Source organism: Lemur catta, chromosome 12 (assembly GCF_020740605.2).
Source record: "Lemur catta isolate mLemCat1 chromosome 12, mLemCat1.pri, whole genome shotgun sequence".
In the NCBI taxonomy this organism is placed as follows: Eukaryota; Metazoa; Chordata; class Mammalia; order Primates; family Lemuridae; genus Lemur; species Lemur catta.
The window spans coordinates 21,890,262-21,908,430 of record NC_059139.1 but is presented as its reverse complement, the minus strand read 5'-3'; the positions used below and the strand labels follow the sequence as shown (position 1 = coordinate 21,908,430).

At 41.3% G+C, this 18,169-nt stretch overlaps 1 protein-coding gene across 2 annotated transcripts in view; it reads right to left on the bottom strand.

Moving 5' to 3' along the window:
- Positions 1-18,169, bottom strand: part of RAI14 (retinoic acid induced 14) — a 125,399-nt gene that overhangs the window by 101,644 nt on the left and 5,586 nt on the right. The window lies entirely within an intron of this gene.

Sequence of the window (18,169 nt, the reverse complement as noted above, 5' to 3'; positions counted from 1 at the left end):
TTGTGGTATATAGCATGACATTTAAAATATGTATATATTGTGGAATAACTAAATTGAGCTAATTAGCATACGTATTACCTTACATACTTATTATTTTATTGTGGTGAAAACACTTAAAATCTACTCTCAGCAATTTTCAAGTATACGATACTCTGTTATTAACTATAGTTGCCACGGTGTCTTGGTATTCCTCCTGTGTAACTTAAATGCTGTATCCTTTGACCAACGTCTCCCCAATCCCTTACTCACCCTAAAAATCTCAGCCCCTGGTGAGCACCATTCTATTCTTTACTTCTATGAGTTCAATGTTTTTAGATTCCACATGTAAGTGAGTTCCCAAACATTAAAAGTAGAACAAGTTTAAGCTGCTGCTTAAATGTTACTGTACAAAATGCTCTATCTGTATGCTAAAGTAATTCCTTTACACACCCTTCATGTTGCAATCATACCATCCACCTCCTTTTGAAAGGCCAAAATAGTGAAAAATGATAAGGAAAACAGTTCATATTCCAGATGCCATTCATTCCCTATTTATTTTTCTCAGTGTTTGTCCGTCCCTGACCCCCACACCAAAGCACAAGGCAGTTAGTAAAAAATGCCAGGAACAACAAAACCTCCCACATCAAATAGCTCATTCCTCAGGGGGCCTCTTTAAGCAGTACAAGACTCTCCAGGTCCTTGTAGAACCCAGCAATTCCGAGTTGGAGTTGAAAAAGTCTTAAGTAATCACTTCATTTACGAGGGGTCCACGGTCCCCTGGAAATTGAATATGCTCTTTTTTGAGTAAGCATATATGTACATTTTCAGGGAAGAAGGTTCCTGGCTGCCACCCTTCAAAAGTCAAGGCTACTGATCTAGTCTAAGCTCTTTAATTTCCAGAAATAGAAACAGAGCCCCAGAGAAGTTAAGAAACTTGCCTGCAGTCACAAAGCCTGCTTATGGTGGAATTCAGAACCAGATCCCAAAATCTGATTAGTAGCTGAATGCTTTTTCCACTCCCCTGCACAGCTTTATAACTAATACCAAAAACCTGAATCCTGTGCTAAAATATGATACAGACTTTATCTCTTTCGTTAAACCTCGGAATGTACAAAGTGTGGAATCTCTGCATGTAGATTAAAAAGTCAAAGTGCAAAAAGACAAGATAATCTATGAGAAAGTTCCCATCACACAGGAAGCAACTCGATAAATGTAATGTCAAGCCACACCTGACAGAAAGGGAGAACAGGTGCACTTTAACAGGACCATCCCAGCTGAACACTAAGGAATAGCAGTCAAATGTTGACCACAGTTAACCACTATGTTTTCAGAAGCTTTTCAAGGTCATCGCATGTTCCTCCACATCCTTACCACTCTGGACAAAACTGATTCAAGAAGATTGGGCGGGAGGTGAGGGATGCAAGCAACTGAATGCTGTACTCATCCCTCCTCATGTCCTTGTCACTGACCCCAGAAATGACCCAGTGACTCTCTAGCTTACCGTGTGTTTACTTTCATTATTGCTACTGCCATTAAGCAGGGCCCTTGGATGAATGGTGTGACAAACCAGTCATCACAAAGCACTAGCATAGCACAAATCTGGAGGCCACACCATTACTGCAGCCTCACTATTGGCTCTTTTCAATCTTCCCAGCCTCGGCAGGAGTGACAGAATGCATGTTGCCTTGGAAACTGTACACACTGTAATTGTTAACTGCCAAGCATTTAATCACAGAGAACGCAGGGCTGGTACCTGAACAGCAAGTGCCAATTCCGGGGCAGTGTTTCTCAAAGTCAGCCCCTAATTAACCTCCATCAGAAAGACCTGTGGATGATTTGCTAATTACAAAATCCTGCTCCCTATCCTATGGAAACTGAATTTCAAGGGGCAGGACCCAGGACTGCCCTTGGTTGAATCTTTTGCATAGTAAAGTTTGAGCACCTAGAATTGATGTAGAAGAGGGAATACACTTGCCAGGGTTGACAGTTGAGGTGGTTTATAAACCAAAGTTGGGTTGGCTTTTTCATGTCAAAACAAAATCACCTTTTGATGAATTGAAGTAAAAATAATGAGAATCAGATATTCCCAACCTGTCACTGGCCCATGGTTTCTATACCAACTATTGCTAAAAATTGGAAATCACCCTTCGAGTTTAAGTCCTTCTACCCTCTGGTAGAAGTGCTAATAACCAAGGAAAGGGGCCAAATCAGTGCAACAGGTAGGGAGAAAAGAGAAGCCAAGGCTTGGATAACCCACAAACTGTGTGGCCCGCCAGGGCAGAACCACCCAAAGCATTCCTTCATTCATAGCTTCACAGAACACAAGGTCTTGGGCAACAATGGGTAAGATTTTTGTTTGAGGTCATGGGGATTTCATGGGCCTTGTGTTATTATTATATTTTTTTTTTTGCACGTATTTGTCTTTGGCTTTCTTTCTCTTTATAAGCATGCAGCAAGAATTATGCAAACTCTTATTTGAAGAGGATTAAATAAAGTAACTAATTCCAAAAATTCCCAGAGGAAGGTATTAACTGCTAGATGAATATCTTCCTGGAGCCCATGGCTCTGGGTGTGTGACAGCTGGGTGGTCCATGGGCACAGCTCCACAATGATAGAGATGGGTGTCAAAGGAAAAAAAGTTCTGGAATCCCACAGAATAGCAACTCTGGAAACATGAACTGTAGCTGGGGGGTAAAATTATTAACAGATCACTGCTTTCCTGGTATTTGTGAAAGGACCTAATGCCTGGAAGCCATAACTAGCAGGAAGTAACCTGGCCCCTGCTCTGTCTCAGCATCTCCTCTTCCCAAAAATGACCCCTGATTAAATCAGGGACTCTCCTTCCTTGGGTCAGTTGGGATCTTACATCCCAATTCCCAATCCCTAACTTCCAAAGCCCAGGCTGGGCTACAACCTATCTTGAATACAGTGACAGCTCTCAGTTTAGTGAGGCTATGCAAATGGCAGCCCTAGGAAAAGCCACTTAATCAGGATGCTTATTTCAAAAGAATTGCAGTGAAGCTGGACAGCAGTCTAATTTGGAAATGTATGAAAAAGGATCACACATCTATGGAAAAGCTATCTCCCATTTTAAGCAGAATAATGCACACCTCCTCACTGAGCAGAAATATTAGTCAGTGTACTACTACCTGCTTAATTTAAGTCACTGAAATATGAACCATCACTGGTTGCCAATCATCATATGATGGATGTCATATTCATGGGTGAGGATGGAGCAGTGAGGAGAGGTACATCCTTGTTTCCTCCATCTCATTTGAAAGACTAGATACAACACACATGGTTTATTGATTCATTTTCCCTTTAAAAAATAATGTACCTCTCAAATAGAGCTTAACATGAGATAACCTTGTCTGATATAATTCTAACCTGAATCAGAAAAGCTTGGTTATAACCTATATAGAGCTTTACCATGAACAAAAAAGTTAGACTTCTTTGAGCATTAAAAAATAATTTATAAAAGATATGGAGTTTTCCTTTGGGGATGATAAAAATGTTCTAAAATTTGTCGTGATGATTAAACAACCTGTGAACATACTAAAAACAATCCAATTGTAAACTTTCAGGAGGCCAATTAAATGGTATGTAAATGATATCGCAACACAGCTGTTTTTTTTTTTTTAAAGCTTAATAATCTCCATTACTTCTCTGATCCTTACAATTAGGAAAATTCTAAGTTAGAAACCTCTAGAATGGTGAAAACAGAACTTAAAAGGAACAAAAGTTAATGATCAATGCTCTTAAAATGCTAAAATATGGTAGGTTCCTAGGAGATTTTCTTTATTTAGCTATTTCTCTACTACAACCCACCACTGATTTGAAGTGATGAGAAGGAAGTGGTTCCTCTCTTGATCTTCAAGCTACTCCTACTCCCACCCACCCCCAACCCAACACCCACATCTGATCCAAGGACCATTTTGTATGGCAGTGGTACCAATGCAGATCAGCACATGAAGGGCCTCTTGGAGCCCCACCCAGGTGTTCTGTAATCAGGTAAGGGCCAGAAACCTGTCTTTTTTTTGCTTTTGTTTTTTAATTGCTCAGGTAATTTAGATGCTCAACTAGATTGGGGAACCACTGTTCTAGACTTAATTAATGATATCACACCTCTAATTTACACCTTCATTCAAGAGACATTGAACAAGTTAGACATGATCAATATTTTCCCAAGCATTAACTGTGTTTGAATCTTCCACAATACTGAAGGTGGAGGAAGCAGCAATGAGAGGGGAGCCCTCTACACTCTAATTCTATTTGAGCAATTATCTGGTTACCCACAGCCACTAAGGAACAGTATTAATTCACAGAGACAGATGGTAGCTGTACACACATGGACATTTTTCTTGAATCACAAGAATATGATAGCATCCAAGAAACCAAGCCATGGGATTCAAAGGCAGTGGTTTAAAATCATTTCCTCTGAATCACTTCAGAATTGGAGAAGCAGAGTAAATAACAATGTCCTCTAGCTAATCCTTCCCTCACGGAATATGGGGATACTTCTACAGACACCTCAGCAACACCAGGACACTAACACAAGTCCCCAGACAGGCTTCGGGATTTTTTCCTTCCAAGTTAAAAAGAACATCAAACTTAAAATCCATACCACTGAAAAAAGTACTGAACAAACATAAAAAACTAAAATATAGTATTTCTCTCCTTGTCAGCATCTACCTCTTCTCCCTCAAGTGCTTGACTAATTTCCTCAGACAATAATCTCTCTGCAACAAAGATGGAATTTTAACCAAAAGCTCTGCAAACATTCAATTCTCTCAATCCGGCAAAACAAACACATTCTGTGAAAGGTTTCTCCAGACCGACCTTCCCAATAAAGACGTCCTTAACAGCACAGCACCTCATGCCATCAGAACTCCTTCCACTGGTAGAAACTGCCTCAAGTCTCTGCCTCTTGGATGCTGCTGTGCCTAAGAGTTATGTCTCTGCTGCTGGAATTCAGAGTATCAAATGGGAAGCAGAGCCTGGGTCTGGTCCCCCTTGCCCAACTTACTTCATCTACAGCAGATTCGCCTCGCCCTAGCAAGACAGAATTTTAAGCACTTTACAAACACTTAGGTTCTGGGAACTGTGAGCTGGCCCTGAGGAGGACTCCAAGCTGACCACAGGTACAAACAGAGAATAACAATCTTTTAAAAAACTACCTCATAATTAGGTGTTAAATACTGCAGAAATGCAAAGAGTGGAAATCTTGACGGGCTGGAAAAAAAATCAGAGAAGTCTTCATAATTGGGGCAGGGTTCTAACTGGCCTTAAAAGAAACACAGGATTCAGGCCAGCTGAGGAGAAAAGGGCGTTTTGTCCATCTGTCCCACAAAATGGGGCACTCCCTTCTTAGATTTTCCAGGCAAGGGTCAGACACCTGTCCAATCGCTCCAAGGGGTCCCATAAGCTTTACTCATGAGGTGGAGTAGGTGCTATGGTTTGAATGGGGCCCCCAAAAGTCCATGTCTTGGAAAACGAACTGCCACTGTAACAGCAGTACAGGATGGGCCTTGAATAGGTGACTGGGCCATGAGGGCTCCACCCCTGTGGACGGATGAATGCCATTACCAGGGTGGTTTTCATGACAGCAGGTTGTTATCAAAGCGAGCTCAGCTTGCTTGCCCTTTGCCATGGGATGATCTTTGCTAGATGCCAGGCACCATGTTCTTGGATTTCCCAAACTCCAGAACCATGAGCCAAATAAATTTCTTTTCTTCATAAATTACCCAGTCTGTGGCATTTTGTTATAGCAGCAGAATATGGACTAAGACAGTAGGTGTGATGGGAGTCATTGCATAGTTCTCTCCAAAGGAAGATCCTCTCCCAGCCTGACCCCTTTGGACCCTGGATGTGAGTGAGGGTTTCAACAGCCCTGTTACCAGTGTTCAGTGAATTTGTACATCTCAGACTGTCCATTTACTTTGGAATAGAGGATTTTCAGGGTAGAATTTTCATGTTGCTTACACTCAAGCCCTAGCACATAATCAATAAATGTTTCACGAATGAATGTGTAGGACAAAGATACAGATTAGGTGCTTAGATAGACTTTAGACTTCACTTTTGACCTCAGCAAGGCTCTCTTTGATCTCAAGTGAACCGAGAGGGGTGAGCACTCTGACATCAGTTAGCTTCCTTGGGATTTGTGTAAATGCAACATAATAATTAGGTTTCACCATGTGCAGATGGAAGCACTAAGATGTTTTAAAAACCCCAGCTCATTTGGCCTATGAAGTCTTGCCAGGGTGCCCCTCCTTTTTCCTTCCTGCCTGCCCCTTTCCCTCTCATTGCAGCGTCTCCCCAACCACATGCTAAGCCTAGCCGAGGGCACCGACCGTTTTCAATAACACAGTGTTAGGGTCAGGGGAGAGCAAGGAGCAACAAATAGAACTATGGAGGCAAGTTCTCAGGTTAGAGATTTTATCAGCCTGAGTCTGGAGAGAGCTGTGGGGCAGGCCAAGGATTCCCCCAAATCAACATGCCTACTCTATTATTGCACGTGAGATCCTACCCCTGCTGGTCACGGAGCCCTCAGTCAGGAAAACGTCCATCCTAGAGGAGGCCAAGGTTTCACCTCTGACCTCAGCAAGGCTCTCTTCATAGTCAACACTCAGTAAAAGTTTGCTATAGCTGAATGAATAAATGATGAATGAATGAATGAGTACTAAGTGTTAAATTAGAAGCACAAAGATATATCGGTCATTTATTCCCAAGAAAGTGGCCAGTCCAAGATGTAAATGTTCAAAGGATTTAACTGAAAACTGGTAATGGGGCTTCTGAATCCCTCACCCACATCAGATCTAAAAGGGTCAGAGCATGTGAAGGTTGGGGAGGATCTTTCTTTGGAGAGAACTATGCAATGATTCCTACCTACCATGTCTACACAGCCTCATGAGGGAGGTTTACAGGACTGAAGAAATTGGACAGGTATATGATCCATGCCTGGAAAATCTAAAACATGGGAGATAAACTGGCCATGCTTCAAAGATGGGCAGGAAGGAGAGGTTGCTGCTCTGCTGTGATCAGCCTGAATGCTGGAGTTTATTTGCATATGGATGTGTGTTTCCTATGGACCAGATGTAGACAACTCAGAACAGAGGGTAGTAAGTTGTCTTAGATTCTATGTAACAGGCTGGATTAGAAGGACAAAGAGGGCAGAGAGAAACTGACTCCATGGAACAAACCAAAGGCAAGTTCATCGCCTTCATCAAGGGAATTGCAGGAGACGGGTCCCCATCGTGGCCCAGGAGTGGAGCAGGGAGAGAAGAGGATCTCCAAAGGGCCCTTCCTTTGGTTTGCTGGAGCTGCCACAGCACAGCACACAGGCTGGGCGGCTTAAACAACAGAAAATAAAGTCCAAGGTCAAGTTGTCAACAGGGTTGGTTTCATTCTGAGGCCTCTCTCCTTGGCCTGTAGATAGCTGCCTTCTGCCTGTGTTTTCATGTGTTCTCTTCTTTGTGTGTCTACATCCTAATCTCTTCTTCCTATGAGGATACTAGTCATATTGGATTAGGGCCCACCCATGACCTTATTTTTTACCTTAATTATCTCTTTAAAAGCCTTATCTCCAAATACAGTCCCACTTTAAGGTACTGAGGGTTAGGACTTCAGCATATGAACGTCGGAGGGGGCACAATTTAGCCCATAACACCCCTAGAAAGAGCCCAAGAGCAAGAGACAGTTCAAAACAAACACGTGTCGGACCCAGAACATGGCTCTGTCTTGCTAGAGTTGCTGCAGTATCACTTACCAGCCACGTAAGAACTTTCTTGTCCCTCTCATCTTCCCCCACCCTACCTCCAGTGCTCCCACAGGGGGATTCCTGAAGGGAGCACAAAGGAGGCAGGACAGTGGGGTGAAGCAAGGAAAGAGAGTTAACTTTAAATCAAATTTCAACTTTTTATCATGATTTGAAATTGGGCATTCCAAGTTCTGAACTGAGACTACTTAGCAACTGAGATTGACTATAGAACTTGTTAAAAATCTAAGAATAATCAGAAAAGTCATAGATTTCATCCAGAGGCAAGGGATACACTAACTTCACTGAATAACTTTGACAGCAGAACACAAAACAAAGCTGCTTTATGATTACATCTTATACGTCTTATTTATTCTACAAACCAGATATATATGAATAATGACTGAATGAATGAATAAACAAGCAAGCAAACTTTACTGAGCATTAATTATGGGCTGGGTGCTTTCAAATATGTTATCTCTTTTATGAATTAACTAAGGTGCAGGTTTGTTAAAAGACTGCCCACATGACAAAAAATTTAACAACAAAAAAAAGATATTAATTGTTTCATTTTGGCAATGAATCCTTTCTGAAATACTCTAATATCTCCCATTTTTTTCAAAGAAAATAAATGAGCACATTCTTTTTAAACCATAAATGTCATTCAGAGACCATATCATAATAACCATGTAATAAAACTCTCTTGAGACCATTAATCTCCTATATTCACAACTCGCCTTTATCCAGGGTATGACATTTCTCTTGAGAACCAAATATATCATCCTTCTTTGAGAATAAAGCGTGCCATCAACCAGGACTCGTCCATGAATCAGCCAGAGCCAGCGGCACTGATACAAAATTGGCTGTGGCTCTGGTCCGTCAAATCCGCTACTCACATGCTCCAATAAGCTACCAAAGAAAAGTCCCAAGGTTACCTCCTGCCCTAAATTCATCCAATTTACAAGATGGACTTAATCAAAACAAGCTACCTCTGGAGTATAACAATCATTCTAGCACTAACAAACTCCATTTGACTATTGCTTATATTGAAATTAAGATGATCTCTAAAATGCTTTCCCTGATCTATGCTTATCTTTTGATGTTCATTTCAAAATCCCCTTCTGAACACAGCACTTTGTTCACCTAACAAGAGAAAAACTGCCCTGCCCATGCCCAGCAACCAACCCCAAATGGCACAGCGTCCATGCCATGAGTGGGTAAGCACCTTAGCTTCTCTCTTCCAAAGTCATTCCTTGAGCTTCACTCATCTTGAAATCCAAAAGAATCCATCAAGTTTAAAAATACAGGTCCAATCCTCAAACGATATTGGTGAAAATGTAAAATGGCATAGCCATTGTGAAATGCAGTCCCCCAGTTTCTTAAAAAGTTAAGTATAAATTTACATGACCCAGCAATACCATTCCTATATATGAGAGAAATGAAAACATATGTCCACACAAAACTTGTACATGGACATTTATAGCAGCAGTGTTCATAACTGCGGAAAAATTGAAACTAAAATGCCTGTCAATGAGATTAAAAAAAAAAAAAAACAACTGTAGCATTTCCACACAATGGAATACTATCCAGCAATAAAAAGGAATGAAATCCTGACCCATGATGGCACACGGACAAAGCTCGGAAACATGCTAACTGAAAGTCAGACACAGAACACCACACACTGCATGATTCCATTTCTATGACATGTCTAGAAAAGGCAAATTTATAGAGACAAAAGGTAGATTAGTGGTTGTCTAGGGCTGAGAATGATAACAGGAAGTGATGACAAATGATCTTTTTGGGGTGAGGGAAATGTTCTAAAATTAGTTTGTGGTGACGGTTGCACCATTCTGCAAATTTATTAAAAATCCCTGAATCGTATACTAAAATTGGTGAATTGTACAGAATGTAAATTACACCTCAGTGAAGCTGTTTTGAAAAAGATCAAATGTAAAAAGTAAAAGGGAGGTCCATATGCAAAGTGTTTGGTTATGAAAAATATTTTTAGAGTAAGTGAGAGTATAGGCTCTATTCATGGCAATATTTAATTCTTGTTTTTACTCTAGAAAGATTTAAACGCCAAAAGCTGGCTTACCACATATATCATTGCTTCTTTGATTCGGTTTCAAAATGAGGATAACTTGGACTCTCACATGCTGGAATGTTGGAAATGTCATTTAAAATGATCACAGTGGTTCCATTTGGCCTGCTGAATGAATCTCTTTACCCAGGCACCCGTGTCTTAAATACTATTCAGAATAAGGGATACATAAGTTAATAAAACAGATTCTGTGAATCTGATGCCCTAGGAGCAGGAGTAAGGGAGTGGACAGAAAGCCCAAATATTCATTCTTCTGCCCCAACTATCATGTTTGGATATTATTCATTGTACATTCAAAAAGGACTCTTCTTATCTTCAGTCCAACAGAGAGGGGATGCTGGCTCCCTTCAAGGCAGGCCCCTCCATTCCCTTTAGCATAACAGTCACCCGGTGCTGCAGTGGATCTGTGATGTCAGTGGCGTGCTCAGCAGGGCCCAGCCTTCTCCTCCTACCCTCCCTCCCACTCCCACCAGGTCATTCTGGCAGTCGCTGCTTCCCTAGAGGTGTGTCCTCACCAGGGCCATTCAGAGATTCTCCCTGGGATTTCTGGAGTTGGGAGAGGAGAGACCTTCCTCTCTGGTGGGAAACGGGAAACCCGGAGCCTGGCAGCTCAAGCCCCCATCTAGGCCTGTGCTGAAAACTGATCTGAGAGTGAACCGGGGGGGCCCTGAGGGCCTGCTATGGCCACACCCTTTTAGCACAGTTCACATAAATCATCAAGGCACTCCTCTTCTAGCCTAAGCTAGTTCAAGTTGGGTTTCTGTCACTTGTAACCTAAGAATACTGACAAATACTTTGGTGTCTTTTCACCTACTCAATCATGCTCCACCTGTCATCTCAGATGCCACAGTAAAGGAGGTACCTAGAACTTCAACATCACAGTCGAAGCTTGCATTTCTGCCTGTTCGGCCCATTTCTGAAGTCAGTAGCTAAATTTTCTTCGTGAACCTACAGATATGAAATACATACTCCCTGGAGTCTGAATGGAATGAATACAATGGGATGCCCCCTTTGACCCTACAGGGTAGGGAGGGCACGTTTATCCTGCACTTGTTTGGCTACTAGCTGCTTCCTCATCTGTTCTGCCCCTCGCCCTGCACAGCCCCAGCTCCAGAGCGCCCCATTCATTACTGGCTTCTAACAGCCGCGCAGGCCCCACAGGAGACCTTCCAGCCATCTCAGTATGAGTCTTCTGGGCTATTTCCATTCTAAAAGTAAGTACTGTTCTTCGACTCTCCTACAGAAACTAGGCCAACAATGAAAACAATCACAATTAACTGGAAATGAATAGCATTAGACTATTTTAAAACCTTCACAAAATAAAAAGCCACTGTAACAGCTGGGTCCAAGAGGAACTAGTGCTTAGGGTCTGGGGAGGGGGTGGACCCTATTTCCCTTGCTGCCCAGGGGCTTGAATCCACAGAACTAAGGAAGTAAAAAGAAAGAAAATAAGGAACCTGTTCCCTGAGGTGAGGCTAAGGAGAAATAGGAGAAACCTTCAGCGCAGGCGAGAACAGGAGAGAGGGACCGACGGCAGGGAAGCTGCCCGGTGTGAGGGTGGAACGGGTGCTGAGGCTCAGCTCGACCAGGACATCTCAAGGCCCAGTGAGAATCCTCTGAGCAGTTAATCCTTGCATGGTGGTGAAGACATGACATGCAAACACTCTGTCACTTACCCTGATTTACTCTGAACAAGACACCTGGAAGAGCAGTCTAATACAGTGGCTCAAACATCAAGGCATCACTCCCCAGAGGCCGTGCCAGCCTGGATTTGCCACACCACCGCCCCGGCAGTGCAAATGGAAAAGCCCTTTCAGATCTTTTTCCATTAGAAGCCACAGGCTGTTCCATGCCTGGGCCACGGGGGACCTAGAACCATCTACCCAGTAAAAACAAACTCCCATTAACTGAATTTGAAACCCTGGACCTTCTATCTTTCAACTTTCAACCACTTTCTGTGCTTAGGCATGGAAAGCAAACAGTAGTAACAGGAAGGATGGGCAATGCTTCCATTAACAGATACCCTGGAAGAGACTATCACAAAAAAAAAAAGAAAAAAATAATATCAAATATTTAATATGCTCGCCTCCTAATGCCCCACATATATCCACAAAACCTACATACCTTGCACCTAATGCTAAGAGGGTTTACCCAGTAATATCATGGCTACTCAAGAACTTGCAATTTATGAGGAAAAATAAGAAACCTGTAACATCTTACTCATGTTATGTGTGTTGATTACCACCTACGAACCCCGTATACAGGAAGTGGACCACACAACCCCAGCCTACAAAATCAGCTTTACCATTAAGAAAAAGTCCATATAGATTAATGCACTTGCACAAAAGCAGAGATACGGATTTACAAACCAAAAACCTCAATGTTCATTATACCACGTATTATCAATTTCTGATGAAGCTATTATAATTCTCTACAGAAATGCTCTAAAGCTAAGGGGAAAATCCCAGTTAATGGGGTAAAGATACAGCCTAATCAAACATGGATTTATTGAAGGCATTCTAGGTGCCAGGTGGAGCCGAGACCCCAGGACCTAGAAGAAGACATATTACTACTTAAATCCTTGCTGTTCAATACTATAGGCATTAGCCACATGTGGCTTCTGAGCATTTGAAATGTGACTAGTGCAAATTGAGATGCACTGTAAATAGAAGACATACAATGGATTTCCAAGACTTACTAGGGAAAAAAAATGTCAATTATACATTAAGTTTCATATGGATTATATGTTGGAAATGATAATATTTGGACATACTAGGTAAAATAAATCATTAAAATTAATTTCATATTTCTTTTGACTTTTTTGTGGCTACTAGACAATTTAAAATTACTTATGTGGCTTGTATTTGTGGCTTGCTTACACTTCTATTAGACAGTGATGATTTACATTTTCCCTTCAAAGACAGTGATAGTAGAATTTCATTATTACTAACAAAGCAGACATAAAATTAAACAGAAAATGTATATGCTACCAGCTTTAACATTCACTTACTAATATAAGATCACAAAACTCTGATCTATCTAGTAAATACTGCAAGTGATTATTTTGGGAGGGGGTAGGGACAGGGTCTCACTCTGTCACCTGGGCTAGAGTGCAGTGGCATCATCATAGCTCACAGCAACCTCAAACTTCTGGGCTCAAGCAATCCTCATGTCTCAGCCTCCCAGTAGCTGGGATTACAGGCATGCCCCACCATGCCTGGCTAACTTTTTTTCTATTTTTTTGTAGAGACAGGATTTCACCACGTCATTCAGGCTGGTCTTGAACTTCTGGCCTCCTCAAGCAATCCTCCTACCTTGGCCTCCCAAAGTGCAGGTGCTAGGATTACAAGTGTGAGCCATTGGGCCTGGCCTACAGCAAGTCAATAATTAAACAATGGTTGAAAGTTGTAGTTTAAAAGATTCACTCTGCCACATGGAGAAGAAGGAATAATGAACCAACAATTTTATTTGACTCAAGACTGATGAACTCCCAGTCTATGCAAACTCAAATATTACCCTGTTATATACCATTCAGAGAACATGTATATATTTTTCTCTATCAACAGCTGGAAAATTTTCCAAAGGATTCAACAGGGAATTTAACTTCACCATTGCTTCATGCTAAGTACCACCATCTTCAATTTAACCCAGAAGTTACTGCTCTATGTCTAGATTATTGTTAAAATAAGACAAGTTCTCTGGTAAGACTGAGAACCTTGTTAATGTAATTTGGAATAAGATTGGTCACTAATAAAGGAACTATGTCTTTGCATTGTCTTTATTACAATAATAGAAGCACAAATGGGGGAATGATAGTACAGAGAAACATCATTGCAAACTACACAGAATATGCAAGTCAGATGTGTTACAATAAGATATGGGGCAACCCTTCATCACTGGTATAGACTATAACGACAGGATAATCATGTTGGCCAATATAACAGCAGTTCTTTAAAGGTAGGTTGATAAGAACATGATAGCATTGGCAATGATAATAATAGCCACAATAGCTATCATTTACTTAAATGATTATTTCACAAAATTTTATTTTTTTAATTATTTTATTATAAATGAATATCACCTCATTTAATGCTCATAAGCACCTCAGAATTTGATGCTATTTTTATTATTCCCAGCTTCCAGGCTGCACATTAGACAACACCAATAATTTTTAAAAGTCTGGCCCTCAGACCAACCTTTTTATTACTTAAAAAATCAGTTGCCTTTAAAAAAGGAACAGCCCTCAGAACTGCTGCTGGCACATACAGAGGTCCCTCTAGGAAGTCTGAATGGAGCAATTTGCAAAAAGCATTCCTTCTGGCTGTGGGCCCTCACTCACACACCCCTGCCTCACTGGAATGGGTGGGGGCAGCTTCTTTATTTCCTTGTCCTCCTCTCATGCGAAGCATATGCTCAACAAATACGTTTATCAAACTCACGACTCAACAAATTCTTTCCCATATAGCTTTGCTAAAGATATGAAATCAACAATGGAAAAAATGTAAAGACAATTATAGACAAGTGAAGTGGCTATTTTTACACTTGGCTGAGTTGACAATACAGATTGGGATGGAGGTTTCTACATCTTGGCAACAATTTGGAAAAGCAAAACGTTTAGATACTTATATACTTCCTTACCATTAGGACATTTCTGTTCCTTAAGAAATTATTCCATCCTGTACAACTCTCCCCAAGCTATAAAAAGTGAAATCCTACAATTCTTAAAGACCGATATTAAAATAAAAGTGGAACCCTAAAAAAATGTCACCCAACGAGACAAGAATGGGACAGGGGTATGTAGGTGTGTTTGTTCTGGAAGCCACACACAAAAGCACCCACAGCCCGGCAGGCTGCCACCAAAGCCTGCAGCAGTTATCACAGGGATAGGGTGAGCGGCTACTTGTTTCTTTTGCCACCGTGGATATAAACACCCACTTTCAATGTAACGAGAATCAAATGTCCTTTGTTCCAGGGAGTATGCACTTAAAATAATCAAGGGTTGTTTTAAAGAAAAGGAGGAAAGTAAGCTTGCTGCCAAACAAGGCACAAACAGTAACACATCCCTGAACAGATTGGCCAGGAGACAGGTTTAGTATAGGTGTTATTTGGAGGAAATCATTGCACCATATGCCTGTCTTATGCTGGCTTTTAGGGACTCTAGAAGAAGAGCAGTAGAAACAGGAAATGAATGGCACACTCAACATCGTACAAAGTTGTACAGCATAGAAAGAATCGAATTACTAGGAATTTATCAAGATTGCTGACAGGTCATATATTAATACATGAGGTTAGTGGCAGAGATGAGTTTTTCCTCAAAAAAACCCCACAAAAACCAAAAACCACTCCAAGGAAATCCTTGATGGTAGGTATGTGAATATTGGCTATAATTTCTATGCCTATATTTTGAATAGGTCTTTTTTCCCAACTTAAAAAAAAGCTCATAGGAAAGAAATGTGAAATTTTTTTCTCAATAGAGAAAAATATCAACCCCAAAGAAAATCTAAGGGTTTTCAAAATTCCTTTAGAAAAGACCCAAGAAGGCTCTACAAGCATTTGAGTCTCTTGCACCCATGATAACGTGGATTGGGCCTGAAGGAAGATTTGGGCAGACAAAGGCAGAATACTCAGCCACCCTGCCCAGTGTCACAGCCTCCCCGACATGTTCAGTAAGGGACTCTGAGTGCTTCCTAGGGTCCTGGCATATGTTCATGGCCGGGCCCTATCTTATGTTTTCCTTTTGGCTTCCTTTCTTAAGGAAGAAAGAAAATCCAACCCACTGCCCATGAGTCTTTTGGCTGACAAGTTCCCACATCCTCTGGGTGGGTTTGAAGAGGGCAACATGCATGGGCTCCTTCTCTCAGCAGCCCAAGTCAGGATTTCCTTTCAATTCTAAACATGATCGAGCACTGATATGCCAACTTTCATGGGAGGGGATGTTCAAATTACTTGAGCATTCTTGCCAAATTAAGAGCCTCAGCACAGAATCTGTGAACTCATCAGCAAAGCTTGATAAACAGATTTGTTAACATGGTTCTCATGCAGAGGATACTAAGGGCCTGGGTTCCATCATTTTCTGACCTTCACACTCAATGCTACTGGTGTCCCTGGGACTCCCCATTTTCACCCTGTTCTTCAGCATAGATTGTCCAAGTGTGTACAAGTCATCTTCACTTATAACAATTATAATTAGCTACATACAGCACTGTTTACCTCTGAGAGAAACAGAAAAGTGCAATGTTCAGGAGCCCAGTGCTGTGAGCAGCCAGAACTAAGGTCATGTCCCGCTCTCTTACTGTCACTTTCCAAGGGGTTATTTTTACTTCTCTAGGTCTCAACTTCATCTATAAAGAGTTCCCCACCATGCCACCCCATTCCCACCACTAACAGTCCACCTTGTGCCGTGGCAGACTGCGGACAGGTCTTATACTTATTCTGGTTAAAACTCTAAGCTCATGAGGGCAGGGCATGTCATTCACCCAGGGATTTTCTAACATTCAATTACTCCATGTTATCACTCATGGGAAAACTGCCAATGAATAAGACTAGCTCTGACCTTAAGCGTGGAGTCCAGCAGCAGAGAGCCTGTCGCAGAGAAGGTGCTCAAATCAATTAAACTGACTTCCTCTGTTACAGGCAAGCCAGCATCCCTTTTTGCCCGATTTTTGACTCAAGTGGCTTGAGGATGTTACCCAAGGTGAACACCGAAAGAAACAGTTCTCTGAGTATGGCTGACAATGGCAGTAACCGTCCCACAGAAGGGTGTTTTCCTCTGGAAGAGCAGGTTTCCAGCTGAGGGCCAGCTCCCTGACTAAGAAATGAGGGGCTGCCTTCCTTAGGTCCCCATGGAGATAGCCCTATCAGGCTGAAAGGCCAAGGGGAGAAGGGCTAAACAAAAAGTGGGTTGGGGATATTTCCCCCACAGGGCTGAGCAGTCAAAGCCTACTCTGTGAGCCTAGGAGTACTGTCAGGTAGGACTCGGGACATCTCAGTCCCCTTCTGCCAACAGCAAAGCCAGGAACCTGCTGCCACCTGAAAAGCAGAAGACAATGCAAGTCTAACTGCAGGCCAAGCAATATGCTAGCCCTGGGGTGAGAAACTTAAGATCCATCCCTGGAATTCTTCAGGTCTCTGAGAAATAGTCATACTACAGAGCCACATTTTATTACTTCTAAATTGCATTTTATTGCATCCAATATAAAGAGTTCCTAAAAATAGTCAACAGTATGTAGATCCGTCGGCATAGCAACTGGTGACTGGTTTTCCAACTCAGGGTATAAAACGCACAATTATTACTTTTCACTCAAGTGTGAAAGGTTATCAAGCTGTCAGGGAAGATAGTGGTGATTGTACTTGTACTCTAGAGCCTTGCAAGGTGGCTGTTAAAGGTAAACAGGATAAATGCAACAAGGTTTTCTAGGTACATTCACTAGATCTTGGGTATTCCAAAGAGGTTCATAAATGGCCTTGAGGCAGAAAGTTCCATGAACTTCTTGAGATTAACCAAAATTATATAGCATAATTTAATGTAAGTAAATTTCCCAAAGCAGAATGGTCCAAAACCTGCATCAGATTTGCAAAAGTCTCCATCTAAGACTCACAAATATTTAAGAGTCACTGCTAGATGGTCTTCCCTGGTTTGCAAAATGGATCCCTTTTGGAGGAAAACACTTTCCTCCATGCCACCCTAGTGCAAAAGGAAGCTTCTCAGGACATTTATTCCCCCCCAGTGAAATCTGTTAGGGTTTTCTTTTCTGGCTGAGTTTCTACCACTTTGGTCAGCAAAAGCAACCGGACAGATGCAGTGTAAGTGAAAGGACGTAGACACTGCTGTTATTGTTATTAATTTTAGAGTTATTTAGCTCTTTAAAAAGAAAAAGAATTTTCAGGCTTTTGGAGATTTTGGAAAAAAAGAAAACATTCTATATTAAGCAAAATGAATTCATCTAGAAATCATAAGGATAAAAAACAGATTGATTTTGATCTTATCAACAGCAATATCTAATTGGGATTAAGAAAAATGAAGTTGAAGTTTAAAAAAAGGTAATATAATAAATGTGGGGGAAATTGATATAATAGATACTGAATTGCTTATGTTGGGTTACTTGATAATAAGCTTTGGTGCTTCTTAAATGTCAGTTTAAGAAAAAAATAAGGAAAAAAAATCTATGTATTTTCTTTCACTGTACAGTAAGCTTCTTGGAGTACAACCAACTTCTCTCACAATTGGATTCTGTTTATTTAGTAGCAGGGATGAACAAATCATGAACTCCCAAAGATTTCCCTTTGCCCAGGGGTGACCAATGGTTGTGGAATTATATGGCAAGACTCTGTAATTT